Genomic DNA, 15,223 nt, shown 5'->3' with positions numbered 1-15,223 from the left:
ATTTGGACAATGTCTTGATTTTCTTTTATGTGAATTCACTGGGTTAAGCGCCCATGCCTTGGCACAGGGGCATAATTTGAAGGATGTTGCCAGTGCAAATGTTCAAAGATGACTTGGATTTTCCATTTGCAAATGCAAAACTTGGAGGAGTTTGGAGGAGAAACTTGATCGGCCATGATATGAAAACCCGGTACACTCGTGGGTTAAATCCTCTATGTGTGGGGACTGTTCAAAAAGCGGCAAGAGGGTTCACAGAGCTCTGTATGCATGTACTATGCCACCCCAATCTCCAAGTGGTGCGAGATTCCAGGATTTCCAGGCTCTTTCTTAGGGTTTGTGTCTCCTTTGGAATGAGGCACAGCAGAGACTGTGGGTTGCTGTCAGCTAATGGTAGCACTGCCTACAGAGCCTCTTCTGATACAAATGGACGAGTCTATTACAGGGTCAGGTATTCCTTCAGATATCTAGGCCCAAGGTTTAAATATCAGCAAGAGTACCTAGGTAGCAAACTGGAGGTTAGCGCAGGACCTTCAAAATTGGCGAAATGGGCGACTACTCAGTGGTCTACCCACCACATTCTGTAGTAGCCGTCACTTCCGAAACAGCTTTAAGGGCAGCCCCACATATAGCACATTATAGCAATCTAGTCTTGAGGTTACCAAAGCATTGGTCACTGTGGCCTGGCTCTGTCATCGCTGGTAAAAGTCGTGTACAGGCTGAGATGTGTGATGTATTACCCTGAGGCATTCACGGTTAGCTCTAAATACTCAATTTACCCCATAACTTACATTTCCCCAAATGACTCTTGTTCCCATCCTGTTTTGTCATGGGAAGATTCCACCCAGTGTATGTTCCATGTGCCCCCGCCCTCCTTGCCACCCCTTCTGAAGCCTCACTTACCCGGGTGTGGCTTCTGGCGACATCCCACACGAGCCTTGCAAAATCGTGCAAGATTTCGCCAGAACCCGGAAGCCGATGCAACTTCCAGTGTGGTGTAGTGGTTAAGAGCGGTAGACTCGTAATCTGGTGAACCGGGTTCACGTCTCCGCTCCTCCACATGCAGCTGCTGGGTGACCTTGGGCCAGTCACACTTCTCTGAAGTCTCTCAGCCCCACTCACCTCACAGAGTGTTTGTTGTGGGGGAGGAAGGGAAAGGAGATTGTTAGCCGCTTTGAGACTCCTTCGGGTAGTGATAAAGCAGGATATCAAATCCAAGCTCTTCTTCTTCTTCTTCTTGGTTCTCCAGTGGCGGCAACAGGAGGAGGACACCCAAGGCAGTGCCCATTGGATTCTGCCACTTGAGGCAGCTGTCTCAGTCTGCCTAATGAATGGGACGGCCCTGCTTACCACTAACTATATTCTGCAATTCCTTATTCCCACACAAGAAAAGAAAACTCCCCATAATGAAGAGGAGGTGCTTGAATCTTAAACACAGGACCAGTCTACTTTCAGGAAGCAACAACCGAGATCAGGTGCGGATTTTATTTCCAAAAGCTACTCAGTGAGCGTGGTGTCAAACTGCACCACAGCACCAAGGAGATATATGTAACAAAAGTGATCTGATCGCCTGCCTTTCTCCCCTCCGCCTCCCCTCACTCTAGGCTTTACATCCCGAATTTCTACTCCAGTGACTCTGTAGCCAGATACGAACACAATAACGCTTGTCGAGAACTGTGCCTCTCTGTGCTGGCCACCTATAAAGGAGGCTCCCCTCTTCTCTGAGTCCCGGCTCTGCAGTCTGAGCCAGTCCCTTTCTGCATGGCTTGTGCTGGACAATGTTGTACAATCAGGTTCAAAACCTGAGGCCGCCTGGCGCTGTCGCACATGTGCAACCTCAAAGGGCGAAGAGAAAATGGGACAAGGCAGGGGTCAGTGACAAGTGGCCGTGCACGGCCGGCACAGGGATGAAGTGGGGTGGAACAAGAGCAATAGAAACGATGGGGTTTTTTGTTTTCCCAGGCTCCGACGGGAGCTCCTGGAAAGGTGCTCCTTCTCTGTCACTCACAGAGACCGCAATGCACGCTGCCTTTTGGTGAAAGGGAAGACAGGGCCTGTCATAAAAGCCTGAGTGCAGCTCAGTTACAGACCCGAGGGCAACATGTGCTCAACAACAGAGGATATCAGAAACACTAAATTTGCTAGTTAATGTTTCAGGCATCCATACATTATGGGGTGGTTGAGGGTTGCTGTTTGTTTTTTTAAAGCACTACAGAAGGATGACTTCCCCCACCCGCCCTTTTGACAGATTTACGGCACAATCCTATGCATGTTTACTTAGATTAAAGTCCTGTGTTCCACAGGGCTTGCTCCTTTGTAAGTGGGTTTAGGATTGCAGCCTCAATATAGGGAAGAATGCTATTCAATTCAGTAGGATGACAAAGGATCATCACAATACGCATGCCTGTGTATTGAAGGCTGTGAGTTAATGCATGCTTACTTGGGAGTCAGAACAGAGGAGAAATTAGGTTTCGGTTCACACTTCGCAAGCTAATACACAAACTGAAATTCAGCTGTCCTTCAACATTTGCATCCCCACCCCCCAAATTTTGCAGTTCTCTGACCAAACAAAAGCATACAAACTAATAGGGGGAAATGTTCATAAAACGCCTGCATTTCTGTCAGCGTACAAAAATGCATTGAATCTGGGAATTGTTTGCAAAAATGTGTTTATTAAGAGAAATGTATACTAAAATGATGGTGAATTTTTGTGAGGAATTTTTAAAAATGCAAACTGATGTGGAAATGTAGCAAATAAAAGTGGAAAAAATGAAAGGCACCCAAACCCTGAAAGTCTTCCATTTCCTTCTCAGGAGTAAGACCTATTGAACGTAGCAGGGCTTAATCCTAAGTAAACATGCACAGACTCAGGTGCACATATTGAAATATTCTTTGAAGAAAATATTTCTGAAGGTATTCATTTATGCTAATGAACACATGTGAAATGCAAGCAAGTATCAGAAATAAATGGACTAAGTACAAGTGAAGAAGATTCATAAAACACATTTCAATCAGTCTTTGAATCTATTTTTCTCTGCTCTGTTACAAATTGTACACATTTTCGTTTGGTTTTGTTATTTAAGCATGAACAAAGCATGAACAAAGAGCAGATTACAAGCCAGGTGATTTACATGTCTGTTTACAGTTGTGTTGCACACATCCTATGTATCATTTGCTAAACTATTCCCCAAAGAAATATGTATAAAACTTTTTTTTAAAATAGATAAACCAAATAGATCTGATCACAATCTGTTGGCATTTTTTTATTTCTTTCAGATGTTGAAGGGCATTTCATCTGCTTTCCTTAGATTCATATTTTTTTTAAAAAAGCAAAACAAAACTGCAGCTATAGCTTTCTCATCACAATCCATTTGTTTTCTTTTGTACTTTATTGCTTTAATGCTCATCAACTATATTATTTGATTTGATGATATCATTGCAATTAAGAGAAACACAATCCTAATATATTTGAACTGATTTTTGTTTGAACAGATCTTTTTTAAATGGCTCTGGAAGCATTTTCCGAGAGGCTGATCAAATAAAAAGTTTAAAATTGTAGTTAAAAATCTCACATTCTTTTAGTGTGTGTTTATATAGAGATGCTTTCAGTGATCAACGTATATAAGGCTCAAGTGCCACAAAGCCGGTATATTGGAAACTACATTTAATGCCTTAGCAGACCCATGGCTAGTAATGATGTTGTGCAATGTCACAAATTGTGCTTTTCAATTTACCCGCCATGCATCCACACATGTCCTTGATTGTTCAAGCCCAAATCCAGATGTAGAACATGGAGTGCCTGGGGCCAACATAGATTCCCCACATTGTCCTGGTCCTGTTTTGCCTTATGATGCAGCAGCCGAGGTTGCAGTGCGAGATGTTGCCCCCACAGTCAGTTTCTCAGGTTTCCAAATGTTCCCAGAGATGTTGGTGACCTCTCATCTAAAAACTGACATATGGGATGAGGAGGAGTTGCAGTGTAGAAGGGGCTACATTTGCGGCTATAGACTGAGGTCTCCCCCAACAGTTTCTCAGGTTTCCAAATGTCCCCATGGATTGAGGAGCCTTCTTCCAACCAGTGAAGATCCTAGTTTGGGCACCACTTGACAATCCGCTGAAATGAAGGGCAGAGCCACAGATTCCCCAGACGACATACTTAAAACCATGGTCATCTAAGGCAAAAGCCAGTTTCATGGAATACTACAGGTGTATTGCAATTCAGATCTTGAGAAGCTTTTCAGCATAGCTTCACTGCTATCTTGCCAACGGGGAGACCTGGCCGTCTTATAAAAGAACCAAGCCACAGCAGTCTTGTGCCACTGCAGATATCAGCGTAAGTTATTTATTTGCTCCAAATTAACCCCTCTGTAGGGACGTGGGTGGCGCTGTGGGTTAAACCACAGAGCCTAGGACTTCCTGATCAGAAGGTCGGCGGTTCGAATCCCTGCGACGGGGTGAGCTCCCGTTGTTCGGTCCCTGCTCCTGCCAACCTAGCAGTTCAAAAGCACGTCAAAGTGCAAGTAGATAAATAGGTACCGCTCTGGTGGGAAAGTAAACGGCATTTCCGTGCGCTGCTCTGGTTTGCCAGAAGCGGCTTAGTCATGCTGGCCACATGACCCAGAAGCAGTACGCCGGCTCCTTCGGCCAGTAAAGCGAGATGAGCGCCGCAACCCCAGTCAGTCATGACTGGACCTAATGGTACCTTTACCTTAACCCCTCTGTAGTCTTTCAGCAAACCTGTCCTGTACAAATTATGTACTTGTGTCACTTCAAATTCATAATCCACACTGCAGGAAAGAAGAGGGAATGGCAGGGGTGACAGTTCAGGCATCTGTGATTAAAACTAGAACTGGGTCAAGATGTTTTTCTGAGAAAAGTTCTGAGATTTTTCTTTTTCCTCAAACCCTTAGAAGAAGGCCTCTTTGCAGACTTTTCTCCAAATATTTTATTGTACTTCATCATTAAGATCATTTGCAATCTGCCCTCTGCTTCAGTGTCTCAGGGCTCAAAATACAGATACATGAAAAATAGCAATATGAAAATGGATAAAAAGACAGGTCGAAAAATATAAATCACAATAAAATTAAATCACAGTGATAAAACCAAAAAGCAGCAACAGCAAATGCAGATTACTCTCAGCATCCAATGCACCTCAGGGCTCCCCAAAGGCCTGGACAAACAGATGTGTCTTCACCTAACAACAAAAGAAAGAAACAAAATAAAAGTGTTGAAGTTAGAGACACCTGAAACAACCAGCCCATTACTCCCCCACAGACATTGGTTTGGCACCTCCTCTGTTTCTCCTGGTTCAGATAGAAGAGAAAGACAAAAATATATATGCCAGACCCTCCAAGTGTCCCTATTTTCCAGGGACGTCCCTGATTTGATCCCGGAATGTCCCACTTTTCCTTAGAATGTCCCTATTTTCATTGGAGAAATGTTGGAGGGTATGGAGTTATCCAACCCCTGAACCTTCTGAAGGCAATCCTATACGTTTAATGTTTTATTATGTTTTTATATATGTTGGAAGCTGCCCAGAGTGCTGGGGCAACCCAGTAAGATTGTGGGGTATAAATAGTAAAATTATCATTATGGAATGGGATGTCCCTATTTTCACTGGAGAAATGTCAGAGGGCATGATATCCACCATCTTTTGTGATGAACACCATCTCCATTCCAATACTGCAGAACAACATTAAGTCTTGGGCATTGGGGAGGATGCAAAATGATGGCTACACTCCAACACATTTGCTGCTGTTGCCACTTATAGATTTAGGCTCCAAATATATGAAAGAGTGCCTCCTTCCCTAGAGACCCCCCTTAGGTGTTAAGATAGCAGATGGTTCACCATCCTCAAAGGTGTGGGGTGGAAGTGGCAGCCCAGGACAGAGCTTTATCTATGGCAGCTCCTAGGTTGTGTAATTCCCTCCCCACAGAAGTGTGTCAGACACCTGAATTTCTGTCATATTCTGAAGACACGTCTATTACCAGGATAGTATCTCTTTCCCCTGCACAGATCTGGATAAATGGTTGTCTCATTCCAGTGTCCACAGATTTTGTGCACAGTACTAACTGGAATACGCCGAGATTTCTAAAACGTTTCTGTACCCATTTATTTTTACATTAAAGCTTTTCAGGTGATAAAAGTGCTTTAAAAAGCAACAACTGGAGGTTGTTTTTATCCCTTGCACGAGTAGTTCAATAGAAATAAATCCTAGAACACAGAGCCGGCGGTACTTTAAAGACGAGCTCTCCGTTTATTTAACTTGGGAAAGTCTTGTGTTTGTCTTTCTAAACAACTCTGTGGAAGTGATTCCCTGAAGACGGAGGACTTCAAGACTTGCACCAGACTAGCATCTGAGAATGCTCAGCCATCCTCCGTGTGCCCGTTTTAAACAATAAATTACCTGTAGAGCAAAAACGGCAAACAGTACATACATTATGCATATACTGTGAGAATCGTGCCCCATGAAAGGTAATTATATCTTTGCATTGTTACATGTAAAAATAAGTTTCACTGGGGATGTTTATAGCCAAAAGAAATAGACTAGTAATGTTAGAGGATGTAAGCTGACTGGAACAGCATGTAATATCCACTTATGCAGCTAATTAATCATCATGATTAATTGGAGCAAAAAGAGGGATAGAATACCTGAGTAAACCAAAATTGCTTGGTCATAGCAGAAAGGTCTGCAAGATGTGCGTTTGTGTGTTTATGTGTATTATAAGGATCACTGCGGCTGAGGCGGGTTGTGAAGCTTGAGAAAAGCAGCAGTTGCCCAGCAAAAAAACGCTTTTGGCAACTATTGACCTTTGAGTTCCTAACCTAAAGGATATATAAACACCGCAATGTTTTTTGGCAGGTTTTCCCTGATAACCTGCTGGAAGTAGCAGAGAATATCCCGAAGCCATTTTACATGCACAATTTAACAATTATGCGGTCAGGGCAGGGACGAAACTGTTAAGCTGCTGGGCTCTGACTGCAGATGTTTGGAACCTTTTACTCGCTGACAAAAGGAATGTAAATCCTTACCCTGCATGAGGAATATCGCAACTAACCTGTTCCAGCACCACCACCACCTCCCAACCACCCAAATATAATGCTAAATTGGGGGAAAGGCAGAAAGATTCGCAGAGATGGGAGATACTGAAGGAATTAGAATAAAAGCTGTTCAGCTCAGAGGATTAACCTGTGTTCTTTGCCTTCACACACCACCATAATGAATTGGTAGCTCCTGGGTGCATGACCAAGGAAATCAAGGCCTATGCTTAATGCAGAGGTAGTCAATATAGTGCCCTCCAGATATGGCTGGACGACAACTCTACTTCTAGTTTAGTGGCTGCACCAGGAAATATCTCAGGTAATTAGTGTTACATGGAATCAAGACCTCCCAGTACCTGAAAGCATCATTCCTTAGCAAGTCAACCCCAAACTCGGCCCTCCAGCTGTTTGGGAACTACAACTCCCATCATCCCTAGCTAACAGGACCAGTGGTCAGGGATGATGGGAATTGTAGTCCCTAAACAGCTGGAGGGCCGAGTTTGGGGGTGCCTGCCTTAGCAAATAAGAGAACAGAGCTTCTTCAAGCACATAAGGATCTTCCAGAATTATGAATCGCACCTTAGTGGTTGTAGTAATGCAGACATTCATACGGAGATGAATTCCATTGGCTAGACACCAGGGAAAGTTGGAGTCACTCAAGAACGACTGAAATAATAATAATAAAAAAGATACACTTTCATTAGCTTCTAATGAGATACAGCTTCACAGGGGCCAAATTTTTTAAAAAGACTTCTTTTTGCCTTTATTGGGTATTTTACAAAACTGAACACTTCCGACATGATTCCTGCAAGCTGTGGTCTAATGGGAACCAAGAGTGTGGCAAGGTTCTCCTCTTCAGATTCAGACTCTACTGTAAATGGGATTTTGAGATGACCCCATGAAATGACACACTATGTCAAGGAGCGTTGTGCAACTTTTGATTATTTTTTTATACATGTGCATTTCTGTTAAAAATGTTCTTTATCAAATGTTAGCTTTTTTGTGTAGAACTAAGATTTGCTCTCTCCCAAGAGGAACAGCTTCCAACAGGGGAAGCCTATTTAGTACTGAAGTACAATTATGGGTGGAACTTCACCTGACAACTATCTTTCTATTATTATTTGTGTATTGTCCTGATTTATTTTGAAGTATAGACTTCAACACAGCAGCCTGTAACATTATTGATGCTCCTTCTGTATCTATCATCTATCTATCTATCTATCTATCTATCTATCATCTATCTATCTATCTATCTATCTATCTATCTATCTATCTATCTATCTATCTATCATCTATCTATCTATCTATCTATCTATATCTATCTTTCTATCTATCATCTATCTATCTATCTATCTATCTATCTATCTATCTAATCATCTATCTATCATCTATCTATCTATCATCTATCATCTATCTGTCTATCTATCTATCTATCATCTATCATCTATCATCTATCTATCTATCATCTATCATCTACCTACCTACCTATCATCTATCTCTATCTATCATCTATCTATCTATATCTATCATCTATCTATTGATCTATCATCTATCATCTATCTAGCTATCTAGCTATCATCTATCTAGCTATCATCTATTGCCAAGGATAAAATGTTAATAAACTAAAAAGTTCATCTGGATGATCTTAAAGAGAACTAGTTCATTTTTTTGGTCAAAAGGGCTTTCCTCACTTTCCTGATCATTTTAGTCACCCTTTTCCAGCTGTACTATAAAATACACAGTATTCCAAGTGCAGCTGCATCATAGATTGGTATTTTCAGTATTATGATATTTTCAGTTTCATTTTCAACCCCCTTCCTAGTCATCCCTAACAGGAATTTTCCTCTTATCCTTTTGGCCACATCTTCACCCATCACCTACCCACTATGATTCTGATGTCACCTTCCAGTCAGTCACCACTGGTTCAGACACCATGAGTGTAAATATGAAATGGGGGGGGCAGGATTTAGCCCCCACGTGCATCATTTTATACTTACTGAATTGCATTAGTCATTTTAATGCCTTTTCACCCAGTTTGGAAATATACTTTTGGAATTCCTGATGATCCCCTTTTGTTCAGCCTATACAATTTGCTATCACAAGCAAGCTTGGCCACCTCACTGCTTGCAATTAGATATATACAGGATTGCAGCCTAAATCCTCCTACTTTGATAGAAATCCTAAAATTGTAGAAAAGCAGATCCTCATGCTGGATATTGCCAGTGAAATCAAGACATTGTTAGCCCTAAAAGGGCCCATTCTACATTAAATTAAAATAATAAAATAAATAAAATAAAATAATAAAAAAATGGATACACTGGAGATCTTATGTGTATTTACACTGAGTATAATAGGCATGGGCTTCAAAAGACATGCATAAATCTAGCATGTAAGTGGTTGCATTAATGTTCTTATCTGTGAGGCTGGAGAGCTCTCTTTTTCTGCACATGTAAATATTTCTCTAAACCGAAAGACAATAGCAAAACCCAGTAAGTGTTCCCTGCAGACTGAAAAGTAATACAGTAATACCTTAAAAGGCACTTTCCCGTTTCCGTCCTTCTTGAAACCACCTTGGTGGGAAGGCTCAAAGGATAAATATGACAGAATTCAATTATCTGTGTTAAGGAAGCACTTTCAAATATATGTGTGTGTACACACAGAGAGACATGGGGAAGAGAGGGGACTCTGCCCCTCTGGTCCAGCTGCCACCCCTGCCACCCCCCACCATGGGATTTCCCTAGATTTCCCCCTTCCCAGCTCATGGACTACTAAGCCCATTTCCCCCCTTCCCAACCCTATTTCTGAAGCTGCTTCTTTCTTCTATTCTGCTACACCACACAGTTGCGTGGTGAGTCCCCCCCCCCAGTGGAAATAAAGACACACGACAAAATTATTAAGGTTAATGGGCTAAGACCACAACTTTATTGGTTACAGGCGATGAGCAGTATTGGCTTAGGCATTGGTCCTAACCGACTATCCGGCTTCAGCCCGTCCGCTTGATCCGTTGAAGGGTTAACCACTAGTAGGGGGAGTCCTGCTGATGCACATCAACTAGGAACTCCCCCGGGGTCACCGCTTGGGGGGGTGCCTTAGGCCCACACCTCCATAGGCTTCGGACAGGGCCCCTGGAATCCTTTATCGGACTACCCTTCAATATACGGGGCAGGTGATGGCACTTCCTCCCCTCTTCCATCTACAGAACAACAGCTGGTAGGCAGCAAAAGAGGGAGATCCCCGGCCATGCCTGCCTTAAATAGGGCAGGCCACGCCCCCAAAGCCAGTCGATTGGCTGGCCAGGGGGTGACGCTCCTGGGAATTTCCCCAATCAGGCACCTGTTGGTTTCTGTGTGTTGCCACTGTGCAGTGCTCTTGGAGTCACAGGTCTCTGTTTACATTCCTGAGATTCCAGACTGTTGGAAGTCTCACCGAAGACAGGAGATGGTTTCCTGTCTCCTGGTTTCCTGTTCCTGGTTTCCTGTTCCTTTGTTGTTCGGTTGCTCTCTGCTTTCACAGAGAGAGGATGTGTATTTCTTTTCTGTCTGCGTAGCTTAGCAATAAAACCTAGCATGTAGTGCATACCTTCTTGTCTCTTCCCTGTGCTGGATTCTCTGCTGAATGGGTGATGTGCCTGGAGCCTTATCAGAGGCACAGGTCGTCAATCACGTCGGAGGCGATTCTGGAGTACTCGGCCAGAGGAGGATGAGCTTTATCAGCTTGGTTGAGTGGAGATTCCGACAGCACCCCACCTCCTCTGCAGGGCAGAAGTGGCTCTGCAGAACATCACTCTACAACCTGCCCTGCCACTTCCAACCCCATTTCCATGTCTCTTCCTCTCCCTCCTTTTCTGTCACCCCCTTGCACACAAATTACCCTTTCACCCCTCATTTTCACCTTCAGCCCCATTCCTATGCTGCTGCCTCCTTCCTTCATGACCCTCTTGTGCACAGACCCCACGAAACCCCTTAGAACCTCCCCCCTGATGCGATTACTAATCCCACTTGTCATCTCCCCATTTCTAAAGTTGCTTCTATTCTGCGCCCCCGTTTTTACATTCACGTCTTTTTTTCACACCTCCTCCTCTCCTTTCCCCTCTAGATTGTTGTTATATTATGGAAAGAAACAGAAGTTCCAGCAAAGGAAGAATGGATTTTAAAAAAAAACACACTTATGGAATATGCAGAAATGGCAAAACTTACCGGAAGAATAAGAAATCAAGATTACAATTTTTAAATAAAAGAATGGAAATGGTTTATTAAATATGTACAGATAAATTTTAAACAGATAAAAACATTGGCAGGATTCCTGTTATAATCTGCAGTTTCATAAGAGTATATATTTAAAGAAGATGAGTAAGTGAGCAAATTAAGTTCATTTGGATATGCAGAAGGTAGTAAAAATAAATTTAAGGAGCCGCAGAAAGAGGAGGAAGTCAAGTTTTGAAATATCAAAACGATTGTAAAATTAGTGAAATGTATAAACTTGAAAGGGACGTGGGTGGCGCTGTGGGTTAAACCACTGAGCCTCTTGGGCTTGTTGATCAGAAGGTCGGCGGTTCGAATCCCCGTGATGGGGTGAGTTCCTGTTGCTCGGTCCCTGCTCCTGCTAACCTAGCAGTTTGAAAGCACGAAGTGCAAGTAGATAAATAGGTACTGCTCCGGCGGGAAGGTAAATGGCATTTCCGTGTGCTGCTCTGGTTCACTAGAAGCGGCTTAGTCATGCTGGCCACATGACCTGGAGGCTGTATGCTGGCTCCCTCAGCAAATAAAGTGAGATGAGCGCCACAATCCCAGAGTCATCCACGACTGGACCTTTACCTTTACCTTTTTATAAACTTGAAAAGTATATTAAAAATATTTAAAAAAATAAAAAAGATAGTTGTTATATTGTAGGTTGCCTGGTTCACAGGTAGGAAGCCTCAATCGGTAGCAGCTAGTGGGGCAATGTTGCTCACCTGGCTTCCTTACACAGAAGTTGCTGCCAGTAACTGAGAGGGGGAAGAGTGAGGTGAAAGGGAGGGGTGGTCTGTGAAGTGCAGGCACAGAGGCAGAGCCAATCCTACCCTCCCGCTGCTGCGTCTGCACTTTGCTGACCTCCCTTCCACCTCCCTCGGTCAGTTGCCAGCAGCAATCTCTGTGTTGGGAATCCAGGAAGTCCACACTTCAAGGGTGCCAGCCAGCCAAGCCTTTTCTTAGATACTCCAGCTCCCTTCTGTTATTCCCTCTTGCATGACCCTCACTGGACTGCTTTTTTGGGGGTGTGGGCATCACCTCCCCACCAAGGGATTCTGTCTAAAATGTGTCCTTGGAGTTCCCCATTTCAGCTTATATCTTCCTCTTGTGCATGAATCGTGCCAGCACTTAAATGTTCATATACATAAGGATTCACACTTGCAGAAAGAATTTGCTGTGAGTATGTAGGATTACTTAGGAATGCATGTAATGCTTGGATTGCGAGTAGAAAGACAACTCAGGCAGGGCATGGGTTAGCAAACCTTTCCGGCATCCAAATCCTTTGATTCCCAATTCCTGCACTCCGCCAAAGCTCTCTTGGGTTCCTTCATATGTGCCTCCTTGCCATCTGTGTTGCATCTTTGCCGTGCCTTCATTTTGCATCTTGCTTGAAGCAAGCTTGCTAGATGCCTTCATATATTCTCAGCCATGCTGCCACCATTAAGGGAAAGCAATGCTTTTGAACCTGCTTTCCTAAGAAGCAATACCAGCACTGCCTTCTCTGAGCTATAAAGCAGCTTTCTCCAAAACACAGCAACTAGGATTTCTTTCCTGGGTTCGTGGTTGTTTTTTCCTCCCCTGTTTTTGGCCAGGAAACTATTTGCTGATCCATATTTACAGTAGCTTTATTTGTCATCCAACAGATGTTTGGACAGTTAAAGTCCCCTCTGGGAAAGTGCTGTGTGGTTTTGAACAACTCAGTTGTTGCTCAATGAATATTTTTCGTATTGTCCTGGGGGGGTCTGCAACAGCTGCTGATTGAATTTTCCTCTTCGCTTTGTTTTTGGTTTTGATCATCTAGTCTCACCCAGATTGTTCTGGGGCTACACTTGATCTTGTCAAATATTATCATTCTGGACTGTATACACTTTCAAAACAATACACATCCTCCCTCTTCTCTCTTTCACCTTCTATGCACACATATATTAGAAATGGATGTGAAACCACATTTTCTTTTAGTGGTTGGTCACATCTGCAGCACAAATGTAGATACTGACAGTGAGTTTTGGATCTTCTGCAGTCCGATGCCAAAGCATCATAATATGGGGGCATATGTGAAACTTTTCAATTTCTCTCTCTCCAAATTTCCATTCTTCTTAATGATGCCCTTGCATCTTTCTCCAAACATGGGTTGGTTTTAGCATGCCTGGGATGTTCATAATTTGCCATCCTTGTTTCACTTTGCATACACATACTAAAAAGTACCTTGTTCAGTGCAAGAGCTTCCTTAAGGCAGGTGGCACAGAGATGTTTGGATTTCAGATAGTAAGGAAATGAGCAGGTAGTTTTCTTATAAAGTGCATAGAAGGGCATAATGTAATTTTTTAAATGCTTAAATTGCTTTGCTATTGGACTGTATGCTCCCCTGGGCTCCATTGGGAGGAATGGCAAGCTAGAAATTTAATAAATAGATATGAATTAAATTTTAACTTTTTTTAAAAAAATCAAAATGTTGCAAAACTGCATGGGAATGTACATGATTACCCATTCAAAAACACCAAATTAGTTTTTGCACTAGGTTCCCCAGTCAAAAACAGTCACTAGGATTTATTGTATCTTGTTCCCTGATTAAATGCCCAGACCGCAATGTGAATCAAATGTTGTTAATTAGTACAATATCTTGCACAATGAATCACTGATTGTTTTCTCCCCCACTGTTAAAACTGATCACAAGCCTATTGACCGTGCTAGATATTTATCTAGAGTGGGAAATAGTGAATATTTGCAGCATGCAACCCCTCATACTTGCCGTAGACATTCATTACTTACAGAGAAATAGACATAGGAAGGACTCATCATTTCTTATTCCTCACTCACAGGAGTTGCAAGAAAGTACTTGCAATAATATAGTTGCAATCCATTTGAACAATCCAGCTGTATGAATAAGCCCATCAGTCCATATTTAGAATTCATATTTATTGATGAGAATCACAGAACTGAGCTGAGCCAAAAGAAAATTCCTGAAGACTTCTTTTTGAGAAAATATATGGACCCCCCTCCCCACCTTAGAAAAAAAAGGCAACTTTGCAGATTTTCTTTGAAGGTTTCCTACCATATTGTGTTTGTTAGCGACTTTCCCTCCCTTCCTCTTCCCTGCTAGGTCCAGGGCATTGTGAGGAAGGCAAAATTCTAGCCAGCTGCCCCGTGATCGTTACTGCTTTCACTTGCAGAGGCAGCAAAAAAAGAAAAGCAAACTACAAAAAAGAAGCTATGCTATTGCCACTGTTACTGTTGAGCACCACCTTGAAACAACTGGGGGAGAATTTCTCCTTCCTCGGTGAAACTAATTGAAATGATCATCTTAGGACTCAGCCACACAGCTGAAAACAAAGCATTTTAAATGTCTTGTAAAGTGAAATATAGAAATATGACACTAGGTGGCGACAGTGAGCTATGCAAAATTCAATGTATTTTTCAAAACTTTTTAAAAAGCCATTTCCACAGCGGGTTTTTTTAATATGTGTGTAGATTCCAGCCCAGAGGGGTGCAGACTGTTGAGAAACCATTTCCACAGAGTTCTGAAGGACAGATCTGTCTGTCTGCGCATAGTTGTATAATGTAGAAAGTTCAGTCACAACTTTATCTATATCTATATCAACAAGCAAGATGGTGCATTTCTAAGCACAGTCGAGGAAGAGGACATAAAAAACTAAAGCCCTGCAGGATCATACAAAAGGCCCACCTAATTTAGCATCTCTTTCTCGAAGTGGCCAATCAGACATCACTTGGAAGCTCCCAAGCAGGATGTCATGCAGGCGTCATACGGCAGCTTGGCCTCCATGGTTGGCAGTTCCTCTCCTGCCGCTGCTATGGGCCTAGGCCTGCTTCGCCTCCATAGCAGAAAGAGAAGGAGGAGCCACCGTGTTCCTGGCTCATGCAACTGTGTTACGTCTAGCTGTCCTGGGCAACACTGTGATGCCCAGATTAATAATAATAATAATAATTTATTTATACC

The 15,223-nt window shown here is 42.8% G+C and overlaps 1 long non-coding RNA gene across 1 annotated transcript in view; it reads right to left on the bottom strand.

Annotated features, from left to right (window-relative positions):
• Positions 1 to 2,984: 2,984 nt before the first annotated feature.
• The window catches only part of LOC128411806 (uncharacterized), a 46,065-nt gene continuing 33,826 nt past the window's right edge, over positions 2,985 to 15,223 (bottom strand). The window contains exons 2-4 of the long non-coding RNA XR_008329916.1: positions 7,619 to 7,705; positions 4,700 to 5,191; positions 2,985 to 4,346 (exon numbers count right to left, since the gene is read on the bottom strand). This is a non-coding gene — a long non-coding RNA (uncharacterized LOC128411806). The remainder of the gene's footprint in view (positions 4,347 to 4,699; positions 5,192 to 7,618; positions 7,706 to 15,223) is intronic.

Source organism: Podarcis raffonei, chromosome 4, assembly GCF_027172205.1.
Source record: "Podarcis raffonei isolate rPodRaf1 chromosome 4, rPodRaf1.pri, whole genome shotgun sequence".
NCBI classification, from domain to species: Eukaryota; Metazoa; Chordata; class Lepidosauria; order Squamata; family Lacertidae; genus Podarcis; species Podarcis raffonei.
This window is presented reverse-complemented; position numbering and strand designations above follow the sequence as displayed.